At 35.9% G+C, this 19844-nt stretch overlaps 1 protein-coding gene across 3 annotated transcripts in view; it reads right to left on the minus strand.

The window, feature by feature from the left end:
• Positions 1 to 13743, minus strand: part of LOC149218541 (uncharacterized) — a 45497-nt gene extending 31754 nt beyond the window's left edge. For all 3 annotated transcript variants that reach the window (XM_089384089.1, XM_089384088.1, XM_089384087.1), the window contains exon 1: positions 13341 to 13743. The gene's annotated coding sequence lies outside the window, so the exon portion shown is untranslated. The remainder of the gene's footprint in view (positions 1 to 13340) is intronic.
• Positions 13744 to 19844: the final 6101 nt, after the last annotated feature.

Here is a 19844-nt window from a genome sequence, read left to right on the forward strand (position 1 = left end):
GTGTTCCAATGGAAAGATCTCAAAAAATTAGGCTGATTAAAAAAAACGGCTCTGAAAACGGCTTCCGAATGAAGAAGTTATGGCTTTTTGAAGAAAAGTTGTTGAAGATACCGACGAAGTACGTGAATGAACGGAAGTGAATGATAATGTTATATTTAAAAAAAATCCCCCCTTTCCAAACTTAATCTAATTAGCTCAAAAAAAAAATATGTGACCCACTTTTATAAATAAGTGAAAGTCACTAAGAGTTTCTTTTTTGAAAATCTAGACTTGGACATCCTTTCTCAACTTGGGTTGTTTTCCTCAATAGAGGAGACCCGGGGGAAAGATGTTTGCTGCTGTTTTTATTACCATGGATGCCAAATATATGGAAAACTGTTGATACTTTTTGATGGTGCTGAGGAAGGGAGATGTTTTCCTCTGTAGATGAGGCTCTTGTTATGCTCAGTATGCTCCACCTCTCTTTTGCTGAAGGAAGGCAGAATAGTCTTCATACAGATCTTTATGATGATCCATCATAAAGTCAAAGGAATGCTTCGACATATGATATGTAACTTTTTATCATAATTATAAAAAGTTCGTTTTTTTCTTTGTAAAAAAAATAAGTGAAAGTCACTTTTACAATGGTACTTTATGAGCTACCCACTAAATTGTAACTTAAATAAAAGATAAAGAGACTTTAGAATTATATGTGACTCACTTTTTATAATGAGTGAGAACACTTTTACATAAAGTAACTTTAAAACATAAGTTATGTTATCACCTAGATTAAACCTCAGGCTAAAGGAAGGCAATGCCAGGGTAACCACAAACCATGCTTAGCCAAATAGTTAGCCCTATTAGGCCGGGAGAGGGCTCTCTCCGTAAGGATCTCAGCCAAGATGACTGGATCATGAAAAGAATATTAGGCTAGGTATAATAGCACAAGGTTTGATTTGATTTTGAAGGGTTTTTGCAAGATCAGGAGGAGCCAAACAGTTAAGGCTATGGAATTAGGTCAAAATTGCAGGGTGTTCAACGGGGCAAGGTAGGCATAAGGTTTAGCACTCTAGGGCTTGATGGGTGAGGTGTTTTAAAATTGGTGAGAAGGTAGGAAGAGCATGTGATCACCATGGATCCTTCCTAAACTGTAGAAAACATAAAATGGTGAATATTTTCCCAAAGCATAGCAGTAATGTTATGAATTCTGCCTATCAACTTGAAAACATTCACTTAGAAGCAATGAAATGATTAATGAAGTACACAAAACATTCTAACATATGATCACAAGAGAAGAAACTGAACTAAACTTCATACCACATGGATCCCAAAGAAATCGCTGCAATTTTTATTAATCTCCTGCTAAACTGCTACAAAATGATGTACAATCAAGGCATAAGCATCCAGCTAAGTCCAACCCTTTACAATGAGAAAGAAGAAGAAGATATAGGCATTGTTTCAACCCCCTCCCATCCTCAGGGGTCGAATCCCTAAGATGAGGAGCTAAGCTAACCAGCACTGAACAAGAAACAGGAATATAGGCATCTTAACAACTTGCCTCTAAAAGTGAAAAACTTATTCATTTGAGCTCAAATTCACTTTTAATCTAATGAATCTACCCTCTAATACTAATTATCCATCATATTTACAAGCCAAGTCATCATTTACAATAGTAAAACATCCTCCATGAGAGAAAATCCATGAACACAGTCAAAACACAGAAAAATAGCCATCCTATGCAAAATTTTCCCTATGCGCAGCGCCACTTTCAGGTCCTTTTTGGAAGCCTTCCCGACATCCAAATTGAGCTCATGATAGCTCATTGGAAAGGTCTTCAAGTCTATTTTCCAAAACACCTGAATTTCTTCATTTGAAGCTCATTTGACCCCTCAAAAGTTGATTCTCCCAAGACTGCTTCTGTGTGTCCAAAAAGTGGCAGAAAGGTCATTTTTAGGTTGTTTTTTGACTTTTTGGTGGACCAGTTATGCCCAAAAAACTTAGCAAATCCATATGGTGCATGTACTCATCGCTCTGAATCCAAAAATGCAAGCCATTTGTCCATTGGGTGCCCCTAGGAAAAGCGCAACGCCACCAGCCAGATTTTCTGTGTGTGCAATTTCCAAAATTTGCAAAAAACAAAATCTTCTCCAAACCTGACCAAAATTGGTGAGCAGCACCATCATCAAGCATCTTGATGAGCCAAGGAAGCTTTAGCAAGCAACCTAAGCCTATCCTCCTCTTTTTTGCCCTTTAAAGCCTGGCTAAGCCTAGCTTTCATCTTTTTGACCCTCATGTTGCAAATTTTGTTTCAGGTCCTGTAATGGTAGGCCATGTGCCTGATCATCTGGTTGTCCCTATTGGCCTTCTGCAACAGCTTCTCTAGATGCAAATTGACTCTCTCAAGCCAAGTCTCTCTATCATCCTCAATTTCCTTCTCAATAGGAGTCAAAGTGACCTATGCCTCCTTGTCACCTTGTCGTTTCACCTTGAGAAGTTCCAGCTCCATGAGGACCTGCTTGTCACTCAACTGCTTGTTCTCTTGTTCCAAATATGTGATGACATACTTGGCTCTCTCCAAATTGTCCATCAATGCTTGGACTTGAGCCTCCTTTTCCTGTATGATGATGTCCTTTATTGTTTCTTCATCCTAAGCCTCTAAGTCAATTATTTCCATGCCATGATGAGTATAATGCTGCTCCAACTCATCATGCTCTGTCAAATCAAAGTCTCTCTCTTTCTCCTCATCATCAAAACTTTCCTCTGGTGGCAAACAATCTCATCCTATGGAGCTAGCATTTGCCTATGATTTGCAAACAATCTCCTTGTGCCCCTCTGATATGTCATGTAAGTCTCGGGCACCTCGGTAGCTCTAATCTCTTTGGCCTTCTCATCTGTCTTGACCTGAGCACTGCTAGAAGGTCCTCTTGATTCTTGGGACACTGGTGGAGGAATTTGAGGACCCCTGAAGATGTCATGAGCGATAAATGTCTCCCAAGAGATGTTGAGGAGGCTAAGACGATGAAGCACAATCATCTTGATCAGGGAATAATGATAGAGACTGTTCATTTGCTAAGGGTATGGCTTTTTCTAGACAAAATGGGCCATCTTCTCAATATTCCTGAACAAGAAATACGGAAGGTTTAATATCCTCACCCTGGTAAAATGCATGAGAAACCTGATGTGATAGGTGTACAGTCTGGAAAATCTGCCCTCACAAGTGAAATATTTCATGATGGTTTTCATCATGGGGGCATACTTGTCTTCAAGGAACCTGAAAGGAAAAAGCCTTTTTGCCTCATTTTTGTACCTGGGTTTGATGTAAGGCTCATAATAGTGTTCATCTAGGTCTTGTGCCTTGTACCACTTCTCCCCTACATTCGGAATCCTGGTTGCATCCGCAATAATGGAAGGTGAAACTGTAAATGTCACCCCAGCAAGAGTCACCTTGTTGTCCTGAAGATGGGCTACAAAAAGCCTGGTGAGCTCAAGATGGTGTTGAACTCTCTCTACCTGCTCACAGAACTCATAGCACCCTAGATGTCTGAAACAAGTGATAGCCAACTGAGAGGCCTGCAATTCTCTGAGGTTTGATGGCTCTTCCCTGATAATTCTACCTCCCTTGTGTGGTTTTCTCTGATGTCGAGGTTTATCTGTCGAACTGTCACTGCCGGTGTTTTCCTCCTCCTCATAGTCTCTGTCTTCTCTATCCATGTTTGCAAAGTTTGAGGCTATGCACTCCTAGAAAAGGGATGAAGGGAATGAGTAAGAGTGATTTAGGAGTGGGGGAATGGGAAATAACCTTGTGAGGTATTTTGGTGGGCTAGAAAATGAATGGGAGGGTATGAATTATGAAAATGGGGGAGAGGGGCTTAGATCCTTTTTTGAAACATAACTTGTGGGATGAAGGATGAAGGGGTATAGAATGTTATGGAGTGATATAGGGAAGGGGTTTAGGGTTTTAGTGATAGGTGGTGGGAAAAATAGAGGGGATTAGGGTTTCTAGAATGTAATTGAGGGAGAAACTAGGGTTTCACCTTTGTCATGGTAAATTCCTTCAAACACTACAATTGCAACTTCAATGATGAGGTATAGTGAGGGCACTTACTTGTTTGAGAGATGAGAGGGTTCTTTGGAAGTTTTTATGAAGTTTGGAGGCTTTCTAGTCTTTGCTTCTCAACGCGCAGTGCAGTGTAATTTTGCATTAATGAAACCTCCCTATGCGCAGCGCCCAGCTCAAACGTGCAGTGCCACCCCCTGAACACGCAACGCCATCTCCACTGCTTGAAACACGCAGTGCCAAACTGCAGAAAGCGCAGTGACACTTCTCCACTGCTCCAAACGCGCAACGCCAACCTCCAAAAGCACAACGCCACTTCTCCTTGGCCCAAAACTCACTCAACCTCTCCTCTTTTCCTCACTTTTTGACTCTTTCTTTGCCAAATGAGAATGATGAACTTGAAAATGAAATGTGACACCTTATATAAGAGTAGATTTTAATTTTTCACTAGAAAACCCCACTTTCTAATGTTTCTTGACCTTTTCCAAATCTCTGTTTTTAATGCCTTCCCTTCTTTGTTCCTTTTCAGGTGAATGATGCTCAACTTGAACTATTTTTTGCAGTGTTTCTTTGTCTTGTAGCAAGGAGAGATGCATTGGTGCAGCCAGGATCATTTATTACATAAAGTGACTTAAAATTACATAATAAATACAAATTAACTCAAAATACTTTGTTTTCACCTCAAAAACATGTTTTTTGAGGTGAAAATTACATTAGTTAAAAAGATAATTATATAGTGACTATGACCTACAAGCCATCATGCTTGACTTATTTATCATCCTCATACCCTTGCTACCCTTTATTTACACTTTTAAATCATGCTCTTGACCTTGGAAATGAAACCCTAAGACCTAATGAAAACATGCCCTATGACCTAATGAAAGCATGATTGCAAATTGACCATGAAACCATAACTGAAGACAACCTGAAGAAGGGTCAGCAAGTATACTCTATGAGGGAGAAATTAGATTTTCTGAAGAGAAGACAACCATCAGTGGATCAATTTGACATGACCTAATGAAATGATGTAAAAATTTCAGTATGGGACCCCTAAAATGAAAATGCAAAGAGCAAATTTGATCCCTGATGGAAGTATGCAAATACTGACACTAACAAGTTACATGTGCTTTTTGAGAAAGTAACTCAACAAAAAGAAAGACTTGAACCCAAGACCTCTATTCTCATAAAGTAACTTTCGACCAAGTGAGGTAGATTAAAAGGTTAATATTTTTTGGAAAAGAGGAAGGGGTTTTTTTTTTAGTCACTGAAGCTTTGGAGTGCGTACTTACTTGAAAAAACCCTTTTTGCCTACAAAACAAAAAAACACACACAACTCAACATGGACATGCAAAAAAAACCAAACCTTGTGGCTTGAAGTTAATTTTCACCAAAAACTAAATATTTTACTCAATGTTTTTGATTTTCTGAGATCACATTAAGGCATAGCGGAAAAGAGCATACGCATGAAAAAAATCCCTCATTTTTGTTTCTGATTTGCCCAGATCGCACAGAGTCGTGAGGCAAAGAGCATAAACAAAAATGAAAGGTATAGATCCGGTAATAAAAAACAGAGAGCTAAATAAACCGAAATAAACAGAGAGATGAATAACTAAAATAGCAAATAAAGATTATATACCTCTAGATCTTAAAAATGACGTAGCTAGGGCTACCAGAAACCTTTTCGTGTGAAACGAAAGGGGTTCCTCACTGGAACAGATGCTCCTAACACAATAGAGCAGTCCTCTCGGCCCGAAAGCAATCAGAAACAATAGATCTAGGAAATGACAGTTTCTAACCAAGAGTATTGTAAAGCAAAATTCTTAATTAACTAAGAGGACTGTAGAAGAACATCAAATAGCTCTGATACCATGTAGGAATTTACGGGGTAAGTTCCTCAGATAGAACACCAAAGGACGCTGCTCACAAACAGATCACAGATCAATACACCAGTATTCTTGATGTGGTTAAAACCCTCAAAGAGGGAAACAATCCACAGCGTGAGCCAACGCGGCCACTTCAAGGAATTTATTAATAAAATAAAGAAAATTTACGTAAGCTTCTCTCATGAACGGTCACCTTACAAATGACCCTCCATGCTTTTTAAATAGAGATCATGGACCAATCGAGTGTTAAGCCACGAATCAAGTGTCGGTAATACCGAGGAGAGAATGAACTGTCAGATTACTTCATGTCTTGAACATATCGTGACCGTCGGATTGTAAGTTACAGAAGTACATAGTAAAGAAACACACTTTACCTAACTCTACACTTACCAATAGGCTACAATAAAGAAAAGAAGTATCACCAAATGACTTTGAAACTTGGATTGAACTCTTTCAATGAGTAATATAATTTGAAAACTTTGGCATTTCTTCCCTAGTGGATCCTTTTTCTGCTTCTTATAGCCATGGACATGCCAAAGGTACCATTACTCTCATCAAAATTGAAGAGATTACTATGTATCATGTCTTGAATCTTGCAATCTAAGGCCATGCGCTCAATGCATTTGTACAATTCCTGTTTTACCTCCCCATCTACTTGAAAATATTTATTGTGATGGTATCTTTAAAGTTCAAAAGACAAAAAAAAATTCCTCAAATTGATTCTGAATGTTTGGCAAAGTTTTTCTAAATTTTAATGAATAATAGAACTTATAAGCTTTGAAAATTAAAATTACATACCTTGGGTTTAGGTAATAGCTTGTTGTATGTAAAGGTCTATGGAGTTGTTTGTTCCATCTTTCATCAATGATTCTCCATAGAGAAAGATATTTTTTGTCTTTTATCCCCATATGCTACCTTTATTGCTTCTATGGTCTCATAAACAAAACCCATGGCAAGTTTATCACCATCCACCATCCACAACACTATCACAAGAGGCTCGTTAAATAGCAACATCTCTTCTTCCATTGTCCAAAAAAAAAATCAAACATTTTTCCAACCACCTCTTTTCTGTCAGCCTTTTTTCTCCACTAAGATACATTCCATTCATCACAAGAAAACATCTTTCGCAAATTGCCTTTTTGATGAACAAGGGATTGCAATGAAAGAAAGTTTGTTGCAAATTGTGTATGGACTAACCGAACAAGCTCTTTATCCTCAGTGTGTTTCCTCATAAGATTCAAAATCCATGAATGGTTGTAGATGTAGATGTACCTAGTGATAAATTTTGCTTTTTCCACACACTTCTTTACCCACCCAATTTCACCAATATTGGTCTAAACATTAATGATTAAATTGACCCTGTATTTCTGCAACTTTATTAATTAATTAGAGTTAATAAAGTTTAAAGAACATTTAAAAGACAAAAATAATATAAATCAAATAAAAAGACAATAACAAAAGGTTGTTAATGGAGTTCACCCCTCATGGACTATGTCTCGGGTCTGCTTCAAATGCCAACCAATCCATTAGAATGATAAGAAATACATTAAATTGCCTTCATACATCAAAAAATGATCTTAAAACCTATCAAATTCATCTTCAAAATTCTCCTAGGAAGATAGGAGACTTCCTCTAGCTTCTTCCCACAAATAAAAAACATTGTATGACCTTTCGTTATCCAAAACTGTTGTAAAATACACCTTAAAAACAAATTTTGGCAATATTTGTCACATGACAAACTTGTGGTGCAATGGTAAAGTGTGGAGTTTAAAAGGTAAGGTCACGAGTTCAATGCTTGCTATTGTTATCATTTTGAATTTTTTTCACAAAGAATAAGATTTAGATAATAAATCTGCATTCACCATAACACATCTCCAAATCGTGGTGTAGGGTAAAACGTGTTTGTTTGTAGCGACATGGTCATGGATTCAAATTTGGTGGTTGCAAGATTTTTGGGATACACCATATATTTTGGGAAATGTTTTCCCAAATTAAAATATTTTACCACCATTACACATGTCATATGAGATAAGCCATGTGTCACGTAGATCATCTAGAAGGTCCATATGGCAACCTTTGGAAGGTGATACCACATGGCAACCTCTAGTTAGTCCATGTGGTGCCATGTGGCAACATTCCATTCAACCATGTGTCAATGCTAGTACCGTGTCAACTTGTGATTAAGCCATGTGTCAACATGTCAGCGTGCCACATATCATCCTATCACCATGCCACATGTCAATTTGTAAATGTCGCATCATTGACACCCCTGTTTGGCATTCAACTTCCAAAGGCCATAATTTTTGCATATGATATCCATTTGAATTGTTTAAATTGTAATGGAAAGCACTCGTCAAGCTTTTCAATATGGAAACCTTTTCATTAACATTTGAGACAATTAATTTGGATCAGTTGTGGAAATCCTCCTGGTCAATATCCTCAAGCATGAGATCCAAAAAAATGGGTTGTACATGGAATCCATCAAATGGTGGAGTGTTTTTCTTCCAACATCCTTCCAACTACAACATAATTGGAGGCATTTTCTATGATCATTTGTACAACATTCTCGACCCCTAATTCCACAACCACTTCATCCAAAAGACGAAATAATAACTATGCATCCTTCACTTGATCTAATGCATCCACAAATTTGAGAAATGTGGTACCTTTTGGGAAAGCAATTAAAATTTTAAAATTGTGCAAGATCTTCCATCAGTCCATCCAGACATAATTGTGCAATCTATTTTGGTCCATGATAGCTTGAACTATATAAGTTACTCATCTATTCTTTCGATCCCATTTGTAAAAATGCCCCCTGATATCATGAAAACTAAGGCCTTTGAAGCCCAAACCAAATGCAACTATAACATCAATCATAGGCTGATAATATGCAAAATGAGCAAAATTGAAAGGTATGTCTACATCATACCACAAGCTAGCAATGCATTCCCAAGCAACCTCCTTCTCTATCGTCTTCCATTTGGCATAAATAGTAGATTAAGCACTAAGGTTAGTGCGAGGTACAAAAAAAGAGTCAATCCCTTTATGTGACCTTTTCAAATTGAATGAACTAGGGCCAAACATAGAAACATGTTCATCTCCAATTCAAATAGGAAAACTAGAGGATTCATGAAAACTAGGAATATGCCCATGAAGTTTAGGGTCCACGAAAATAACATCATATTTTTTACTTTTGCCTACGTATAATTTAACTTGCTTGTCCTTACTCTTTTCTTCTATGACAACTTCAATTAGACGCAACATATGACTTCCTAAGTTATCAGAGACTTTATCACAAGGTTCTGCTTGGCTTCGTCAATGTTGTATAGAGAAAATACAACAATTTTTAAGAGAGAAATACAAGAAAATTGGGTTCCTTGACATACCTTAAGAAGCCTTCCAAACATTGACAACAAAAGCAACTCCAAACAATAAAAAAAATAGCTCAAAACCCCCTTCAATCAGCTCCAAAAATAGCCCAATATCTTTGGGAAGAAAACTTTTGAAGCAACTCCAAATCCCTCCACCAAACTTAGCCTTTCAACCAACTCTCCATGAGAAATTTCCATGAAACTCTGCAACTACTTAGATGAATAACTGAAAACTGAACACTAGTTAAATTTCACCAAGATACAGATTTTTAGAACAATTCATAAGCAGTGGAATAAAAACACCAAAGATATAAAAACACATGCACAAATTGACACATTTATTTTCTCAGGAAACCCAACAGGGAAGACCTGCTTGCTTGATGTGACAATTTTATTGATTGTTCTTGAGCACTAAGATCTATTACAAAGCAATTTGTCTCTCTTGAGAAAGTGTTATACTTCTCACGCACAAATCTCAGCTAATACAATTGATTTTGGCCTTCCTTGATCACTTACTTGATCTCGATTCCTGCACACAATTCTTCCTCTGTTGCCTCCTTGATTTGCTCTGCAAAACCTGCTCACTTCTGCGCACTAGAAGCCTCCTCAATCCTTGCACACCAAACCTCCTATTTTCTAGCACACTAGGCCCCTATTTCTATGCGCATTTCAACTCCTATTCTTTAGCACAATTCTCCTATTTCCTTGCGCACTTAGAAGCCCTATTTCTTAGGATCACAACTCCTCAAAACCTGCGCACAACAAGCTCCTAAATCCTAGCACGCTTGTGTCTCCTTTTTCTTAGGGCACAATTCCTACGCTCCACAATCAAGACTCTTCTCACAAACTCATGAGCTTGCTTTGCCTCACAACCTTGTGCACATTACTGCTTTGCCTCACAACCTTGTGCACATTACTGCTTTGCCTCACAACCTTGTGCACATTACAATTGATTTTCCTTGTGCCTTTGTCATTCCTTTAAAGACCCAATTCGAACATACAAGATGGCGTCGTTCCAAATTTAGAACTCGAGCTCTGATAGTGAGTTAACTGAGAGTGTTACTCGCTCTCCTTCCAATCATCACTGGAGTAGTTAACTCGTTCTCTCTCCAATCAACATTGGAGACTAACTCGTTCTCTCTCCAATCAACACTGGAGACTAGCTCGCTCTTTCTTCAATCAAGACTAAAGACTAACTCACTCTAATTGAACTTCTAACTACCACCTCATTCTATAGTCAAATTGATGAAGACTCCACTTAACTGAAGCTCCAACTCTGCACACGTTAACTTGATGATTATTTTAGTAAACTGGAGATAACTCATCCTAACTGAAGTCTAACTCATGAGGACAATTCGAGGTCTTCATTGGATAAGGCATAAGCCAAAAGACCTTGCTCGCTACATTTTCAACACTCCAAATCTGCCAAGGAACTCTTGACAACTCTGCAAAGTTGCAGTTATCTCTCCAAACCCACTCAAAAAACTTACTCAAAAAATTCAAGGACAAATGAATAGTGTGAGTGAAATAAGGAGAAGGTGCCTTTAAATAGGTTTTCAAGGATTCTAGTGTTGTTTTAAACGTGGGCCACCTCGCAAAAAATAATTTTTTATTTTTATTTTATGGGCCTCCAAGTCAGTCTGTACAATGTCGTATGGAACCTGTCATCTAGTGAAAAATGGCTGGTTCAGTATCAAACTGGCCATTTCTAGTCCATGACTCTACTCTGACTTTTTTTTCCCAAAACCAGTCTGATTTAACCAATTCAAACCGATCTAGTCCAATTCTTATAACATTGGTACCCAAAGGATATCCTACTTGTCTGAAGGTTACAGAGCTCAGCTAACCATGTATTCCAGTGGATGGTTGTTCCTTTGTGGAATTCTACAAATTGGTGATGTCTACAATAAGCACCTCCCTTATAGAACCAAGAGACAAGCTTTGTTGATAAGGAGTGTCTTTAATATCTAGAGGAGCATGTGTTGCAAAAGACTAGATGATGATAAAGACCTGACCTAATAGAGATTAAGACAAGCAGGTGTTAAGGAAAGTGCTAGAATCATTAATTCCTACTTGTCTTAGGGAATAATGTGTAATACAAGTAGGTTTTCAGTTTTATTGTCTTGGCATTGTTATGTGGAGTTTGTCTCTATGCAGAAGCCTTCTTGTGTGCTTTTAGGAGGTTGATGAATCTTATTTGGATGAGAGATTTTCTCCAACAAGATTGTTCCTAACTTGATGAGTAATTGGAAGGTTAAAAGAACTTTTCAACATCTCCCTCTATAATTAGAAGAGGTTTAATATGATGTGGTATATACTATAAATGTATAACGTTGTTTTTATGAATATAATCAGTAAAATCAGTTTTGTGTGGAAACTAAATCAGTTTTGGTCTGTGGAAACTATGTCTACTCCCCTGTTTGTTGAGATTAATAACCTTGGATCACTACCTTCTGGAGTTTGATGCCTCTTGGAGTGTATAAGCTCAGAATTGACAGAAAAAGATATATTTTTATTAATGACTTGAATGATGATTACAATGGTGGAAGGCCCTGGCTTTAAATACAGCCCAGGAGCCATTACATGAGGGAGCATGATCTTTGATTGTGCCCCTTAGTTTAGAAAATTAAATTAAATACATTTTTACATAACAGTAACAAATCCAAATTTAAAATGGATCTGTGCTAGTAATAGACAGATTCCAAGTCCCAACCATGGCCAAAGTAGATCGCTAATTCGACTTCCCATAGTCAAATAATTTTGAATATTTTGAAACAGTTTTCCTACTATTGTTAGGAAAATTTCCTAATCGAACTCTGCATCGATCACTTTTTAAGTTCCTTTGAGGAATCTGCAATACAAACGAAAAATCTTAAGGAAGCTAGTTGAACGGTATCTTCTCCATTTCAACAGCATGAGAACAGAAATAGAAACCGAAAATAATTATCTGATACTTTTGACTCGGAAGCAGTGTACACAAGCTAAAATCAATCGGGAAAATGCCAATAAATGATGTTCCTCAAAAGACTAATTTGTAGCATATAGCATATTAACGCGTTTCGAGTTAATCGAATTGCTAAAACACACGAAAACCACCCAAAGAGAAAACGCTCGTGTTTATCACCATTTGAAGGATTGGTAATCAACATAGTCAACACTGCAACGAAACCCTGGTTCACTGGTGAGGTTGAAGGATTTTTAAGCCGTCCACCAGAGTTCCATTCTCACTGTGGTCAGCCCCACCAAATGGCATGTTTGAGACAACAACAACTCAGTGGAAGGAAGTCCGTATTATGCAGTGCAGCCCCGTCTTCTCTGCGTGGTTCTGGAAGAAACTTCCAAATAAAAAAACAGATGCAGCGTCCCGGTATCGGCGTTACTTATGTGCGAACGTCGACTTATATTGGATGGGCTGAACAGCCAATAGAATTAAAGCATGAAAACCTGCTATCTTCCAACCATTGAAGAAGAATACTGGCAACCTACTGGACATTAAATTTCTTAAAAATTGCATTGCAAACACTACATAAGAAACAAGATTGCGCCCCCAAAAGATCACGATTCAACTTTTGGGGGTGATTTTTTAATGGTTTAGGCATGAATTTCCATTTAAATTTACTGCAGTGATTTTTAGTCTCGAGTTCAAATGTTAACCGTCGAAACGCCAGCTAAGAAAACAGGGCACTTAAACATATGGACACAAACAATAATAAAAATTCAGGTTAGACTTTGGCATGCAACTGGCAATGTTTTGGTCGTTCTTAAAGAATGAAATACATCACTGCAACATATATTGAAAGTTACCCTAACCTGGTATGAAAACCTATCCACTCATTGATATGAGAACCAATTTCTTTTCTCTACTCACAATTTATCGCACAGCTAAATTCAATTTACTATTATTCCACTATACCATCATAATCCGAAAGAAAAAGTAGCATGTCAGAATTGGAATAGGAAAAAGAAAATGATGGCAGCACAGAAGATAGTAAATTCCAGTTTACATTCAATGAGACGTCTGTTAGACATCCTTCATAAATTCCAATTTACCTTTAATGGATCGTGTGGTAGACATCCTTCCTGCAACCTTCCTGTCGTTTCCTCATAAAAATATGTCCTATTGTGTGATCCCCCCTCCATTCTTCTGCTATGTGGTACGAATCTGACGAGCCCTCGTCCACACTAAAGAATTAGTCCCGAATAACAATGCTCATAAATGTATCTGAATCACACCGACTTAACTAACTAAGGGATATCAATTTTTAAAACTCATTGTCGCCCAAAACTGGGTGAGTTGGCCAAAAAGAATCCGGTAGCAAACAGCGAAATTCTTAACTAACCAAGAGGTATCAATCTCTAAAACTCATCCTCGCCCAAAAATGGGTGGCCTGACCAAACAGGTAACCAACAGCCTAGCTCACTCACAATAGAGTAGCTCACCCTCCTTTCGAGATGTTTCATATCTAGAAAGTATGGTTGCGTGGCACAAAATAAACAAATACATGATCATTTTTATTTCGAACACCCAACTTGATGTGACGGATAGATAATATTTTTCCACACCCAACTTAATGTGACCAGATAGATTTCCACAATTCAAATTATTTTGGTAAAAATCATATTTGAATTATTGTTTCAAGATTCCTCCTCAAGATTAAGATGGAGAGTCTCATCTGGAAAAGAATAAATAGCAAAAATTATATCAAACGATTGAAATAAAACAATCACATAAAAAAAATAATTAAGTAACAATTTATTGATTCAAATCATGTTAATCACATAAAAAATTAATTAAGTAACAATTTATTGATTCAAATCATGTTAAGAATATATTAAAGGGTCTATGAGCAAGCGCTGACATAAGCATGGTAGGACTCGCTTTATTAGCCGAACAGGTCGAAAAGACAAAACACCACGTATGTATAGAAGAGGCACATATAAGAGGCTCAGGTTATTGTAAAGAATGATGATTTCCATCATAGAAAGTTTAGAGAAGCAATAGAGATTGAAAAGAGGCCAGATAATCTTAATAGAGATGATGGGTTAGTAGTTGTCTTTCTTCTTAAATATTGTTTCATGCATGTTCTTTCATCTTTATCTTTGTTTTATTAAACTCTTCCTCATTTTATTGCTCATCTTTCTAATGATTTGATTAAAAAAATTGTTTTAAACAAAGTCTTTTGGTAGAAATCACATGAGAGAATTTTTTGGCCGACGTGTTTGAACCAACAAGTGTGGTTCATTAGAAAAAATTGTTTTGTTTTGTTTACTTTTTTCCATAAAAAAAAATAAAAATAAAAATAAATAAATAAATAATAATAATAATAAATTCTTACTATTATTTTTATTCATTTCTTTTAATTTTTCCTTAATTTAATCTTTTCATATTTTATTCTAACTTTTTGTATTCTTTAAAGTTTTTTTAGCTCATTTGTTTTTACTTTTAATTTATTTATATTTTAATAATAATCCTTTATTATCTCTTTGATATATTTAATCTTTTTATTGTCTATTAGTCATGTGTATTTTACCTTTTAAAATAAGATATTGCATTGAGTTTTTGGCCAAACCCATATTAGTTTGGGTTTGACAAAAAAATTACAAAATTTCTATATTTTAACTTTGGACATTAAAATTTAATATTATTTGACAATTTTTTAATTTATTTTTCTACTATCTGATTGGCTATCATATTTAACATCGTTTGCTCATCCAATCGTGCATAGTTCACATCATTGGTAGGGATAATGAATAACACAACAAAATTATAGTCTTGTAATTTATATATCATATTATATTCCTTGAATTAATTAACTCAAGCCCTACAATGTCTGACTACTTTGCGTATGCAAAAAGTTAAAGTTTAGTTGGCGGTCCAATGTAATATAATGATTCAAGAGTCGGAATTAAGTTTGTGAGTCATCACATCGTCTATACCTCATTTGGTTGACTGAATAGATGCTTCTCTGATATTTCTTCTTTTTTTTCAATAATATAGTTTTTAACTTATAAGGCACACAATTTAGTTTTCCAAAACATTGAGGGAGGACTCCAAGTCCATCATAATAATTACACTCTAAATGATAACAACACGGTACTACCTTTAGTTGGCATAAATGAATGAACGAAATTTTAGCGTCCACAAGACTAGAAATAGTCTATGGGACCACCAACTTTTCTGTTTTTTGCCTTTTGCAATTCAATCATTTTATTACTCAAATTAATGATGAGCTGACCCAACCTTCTAACCGTGCCCTCACTTAAAAGACAATGCCAAGGAACCGATGTTAACATGTTGTTGTAACTGTCTTTGATGTCTTTGAAAGCAGCATATTCCAAAATGAAATGTTTTTTTATTCCACTGCCCCAGAAGTGCAAAAAGTACACACTCGTTCTTCCCAAGCTTCTTTAGGTTTTTTCCACCGACCCATTTCGTACCATAGTTGATGCGAGTTAGTTCTTAATTGAGTAATAATAATCTTTGCTCTCCACGGAATGTGAGCTCTAATGTACTCTTTTTGTTGGAGATCACAAGTGGGGTTGAATTCCTAAACATAGTACTTCTTCTTTCTACCCAACTCTTTTCCCATTATACGCTTACGAAACTTCTCCATAACAAAACTCTTTAACTCCTTGCTATTTGTGGGACATGCATTGAGGTAAATATTCCATTTTTGCATCCATTTGTTGTTTTGTCTTATCCATGGTTTCTTTCTTTCATTCTTTCCTTCATTGAAGATAATTTTAGGCCATCTACCTTCTCTGATTTGCTCAATTCTTTGTAGGTACCTTATGAAACACACCATAGCAATTGCTTTGATGGGAGTTGCTCCTATTCCACTCAACATTATCTCATAAGAAACCGAACTTTTTATTTTAAACTTGCTCATGATCAAGCGTTTTTTGATTTTCTCAATTTGCTTCCATTTTGAGATAAGGATGTTGCTAGTCCACCGTTCACACCCATGTAATATAATTGGACAAACTAGGAGCCAAAAAAGCACTTTAATCGTTTTCCAATTCCATAACTTTGCCTCTCTACATCTGTTTTGAACAGCATATAATGCTTTCCACCCTCCTAAAATTCTATTCTTTCTGCAGTCCTCCCAATTAAGTTTGTTGTTGAAATAAATCCCGAGGTACTTGTATTCATTTACTTCTTCAAGAATGTTTCCTTCAAAGAAGAACGTATGCTGGTTCTGCTTCTTTTTATTTTAGAAAATCATTATTTTGGTCTTGCTAGTATTGACTTGCATCTCCACTACTTTACAAAAATGCTCAAGCACATATAGGTGCATCTGCAATCCCTGGGCCGATTTAGCAATCAATACAAGGTCATCAACATATAAAATAAGTTTTATCACAAACTCCCCCAACTGAACACCATCTCTGCCTTGCAAATTTAACCACTCTTCCAATTTATCAATATATATAAACCAAAAAGAGTAGGGGATAAAGGGCAGCCTTGCTTGACTCTGATATCACTTCTAAAGCTTTATGAAATGTCTGTTGAAGTTTTAATTTTGACTTTCTCCTCTTCATAAAGCCTATGGACAACGGCTCTATAATGAAAAGAAATTTCAATTTCTTCCATTCTACTCCACAATTTATCTCTAGGGACCATGTCAAATGCCTTTTTGAAGTCAACAAAGTAGCAAAATACTTCTTCTCCCCCCCCCAAAAAAAAAACCTTTTCAATAATGTGTCTCAACATGATACCATGATCTAGTATATAATGTTTATGCCTAAAACCTGATTCCCCTCTTTCCTTCTTCTTTTTTACTTCAACCCACTTACTGATTCTATTTTCTACTATGTCGCTGAAGAGCTTTGCAAACAAAGGATTGATCATAATGTTTCTATAGTTGGAAGGATGATTAATGTATCCACTTTTTAAAAGGGGTATTGCTAGACTAGTTGTCCAATCTTTTAGGAATCCTCACCGAATGACATTGTTGAATATTTCCATGATGTGTCGTGCAAGAATGTTCATTCCCCACTTTAGATATTCTGCTTGAAGTTCAACCAAGTCTTTTGCCTTTCTTGTTTTCAACTTCTTAATTCCTATCTCCACTTCCTATAATATGAAAAGCTTTGTAGTTGTGTTGATCCTAGGAGGAGGCTCATCCTCTGATACTTTCTCATAGAGTTGTCTTGCATAGTAAAACCATTGATTAATTGTAATATTATTTTCAATTTGTTTCTTCCTTGGTTGAAGTTCCTGCCAAAAACCTTTGGGTTATTCTTGCCTAGATATATTAACTCTTCTCGCCTTATTTGCATGAACTCAACCTTTTTCCTTTTTAAACTCTGTTTATATAACTTTACATTCATCTTCTCCTCACCTGCCTTTTTCAAAGTGCTTCTTTGATCGAGGTTGTGTAGAGCACAACGTGTGAAGGAGCACTAGATATTTATTGTATTGAGGTTTGGCCAATTTTAGGCGTTTCCATTCCTAATGCAAGTGAGCACGTCCCAACTATAGCATTGCAAAAGTTTAAGTCAGACCTCGGAGTGCCACCGGATTTGATCAAAATCACAATCCCGCGTTGGAGCTTCTTCTCTTCTACGATAAACAAGGTTTGGAGCGAGAACTTTCCATTAGGCTTGTCGTTGAGACTTTGGCAGAGCTCGATATCTGTGAAGTGAATTATCGTCTAAATAGTAAGTGCCTAATGCTCCCCAAAGGATTTCAGACATTTCTGTCAGGATTTCACCAAGCGGAAGACGACTTTGAAGGTCGTTATTTCCTTTAGCATAAAACTTTTCCTTTGTGGAAGCAGCTCCAGACACAGGTATACGTAAGTAATTCGGGAGAGCGCAGGAATACACAGGTAATTCGGGCAACACCGATTTCATAAATTAATATTTGCAAATTTCTCATTAGTTAATTGTATGATGACCATCTATTTACTATTCAAATATTCAAATAAATTTTATCCATCAAAAACCATATATTATAATGTAATGTACAACATCAATTTTTTAATGGTTTTTTATATATTAAAATAAAGAGAATTGAAATAACATTTTTTTATATTAAAATAAAGATAAAATTAAATTTTAAAATTGGAGTTAGTGTTTTTTTCATATTTGTTTTTGAAATAATATTTAAAATAAATTAATTATTTTTATATATAATTGAATAAAAACAAATCTCTCATTTTAAATGTCTATTTTTATCTATGTTTTAAATATAGTTACTTTTTTATAAGTATTTATACGGTATTTCTATTTGCAATATCTTATTTTATATATGTTTTAATATATATATATATGTGTGTGTGTGTGTGTTTAACTCTATTATTATTATTATTAAAAATAAAATAGGTTTAATATAAGAATTTAGTATTTCATATTTATTATTCTATCTCATTTTAAAATTAAATTTTAAACAAAACTATTTTTAAAAATATAACATTTCAGAAATCATTTAATATTCGTTTTTCATCCAAAACAAACCATATACTACAGGTAACTATTTATAAATAATATAGTATACTATTTTATGAATCTTTTAAGTTAAGATAAAAAATTTCAAACAAATAGTAAATCCATCACACATGCAGTTGACTAATTATATTTCTCTCAAAAATTGTACAAATATTAATTATTTTATCTTAAATTAATTGTTAAAATATACTTTATAATATATATATTTTTTATTATTCTTTTATTTTATATTTTTGTTCTTGACTTTTATTAAAATAGCCTTTTTTATTTTGATTTAAATTTTTTATTTTATTTTATTGAGTTTAACTTATACTAAACTAGTCTTTTTCGGTTATTGATTTTGTTTTATTATTTTTTAATTGATCTTTATTTTTTTCCACTGGAAAAATCAGTATGTATTTCATTAAAAAACAGTTTTTTACAGAGTATCTTCATTTGTAGTTTGCTGCAATACCACGCAGGGTATGTTAGCATTCATTGTAATGAGCTGTTCATCCTAACAAAAACAGAGTAACAGAAAAATAAAATAAAATCCAGCCAGCCTATTCTTTTCTTCCCTTTTTCTTCTCCACCCGGCGCCATCCTCCCGAATCAGCAGTGGGTGTAATGATAGCTAGCTGGTTTTCCATTGTGGTTACTTGTGGTTCTTTGTCTGATTCTGAGCCCTCTGAGCTGTGGGTTCTCTTTATGCCACTTACTTCCAATTGTAACTCCTGATGCATATCTGTGATGATTGGCCCCGCATGAGTGGATGGTGGATTCGCTGCATGTGTTTGTTTCTGTCCCATTTGAGAGGCTGGTTCCGTCAGGTTCTCTGTGAGCTCCTCATTTATGTCCTCTTCTTCTAGTAGGTCTGTGTTCTGCCAGCCTTTGGGCTTTTTTGGTTGCTTCTTGGTTTTCCTGGGGTCCTTTCGGGCTAATGGGCAGTTATTATGAAGGTGCCCTGTCTGCAAACAGGTCCTGCATCGGAAAGCTGTGTTTTCATAGTCAAGCTGCTGTATCCATTGAGTATTATTAAAGTTCAGCGTGATGTGGTCAGGTAGCCCCTCGCTCAAGTCCACTTCTACGCATATTCTGGCAAATGTGAAGATTCCCCTGATA

The sequence above is a fragment of the Pinus tabuliformis genome, chromosome Q (assembly GCF_031772625.1).
Source record: "Pinus tabuliformis cultivar Carrire ecotype Pingquan chromosome Q, CPIR1, whole genome shotgun sequence".
Classification (NCBI taxonomy): Eukaryota; Viridiplantae; Streptophyta; class Pinopsida; order Pinales; family Pinaceae; genus Pinus; species Pinus tabuliformis.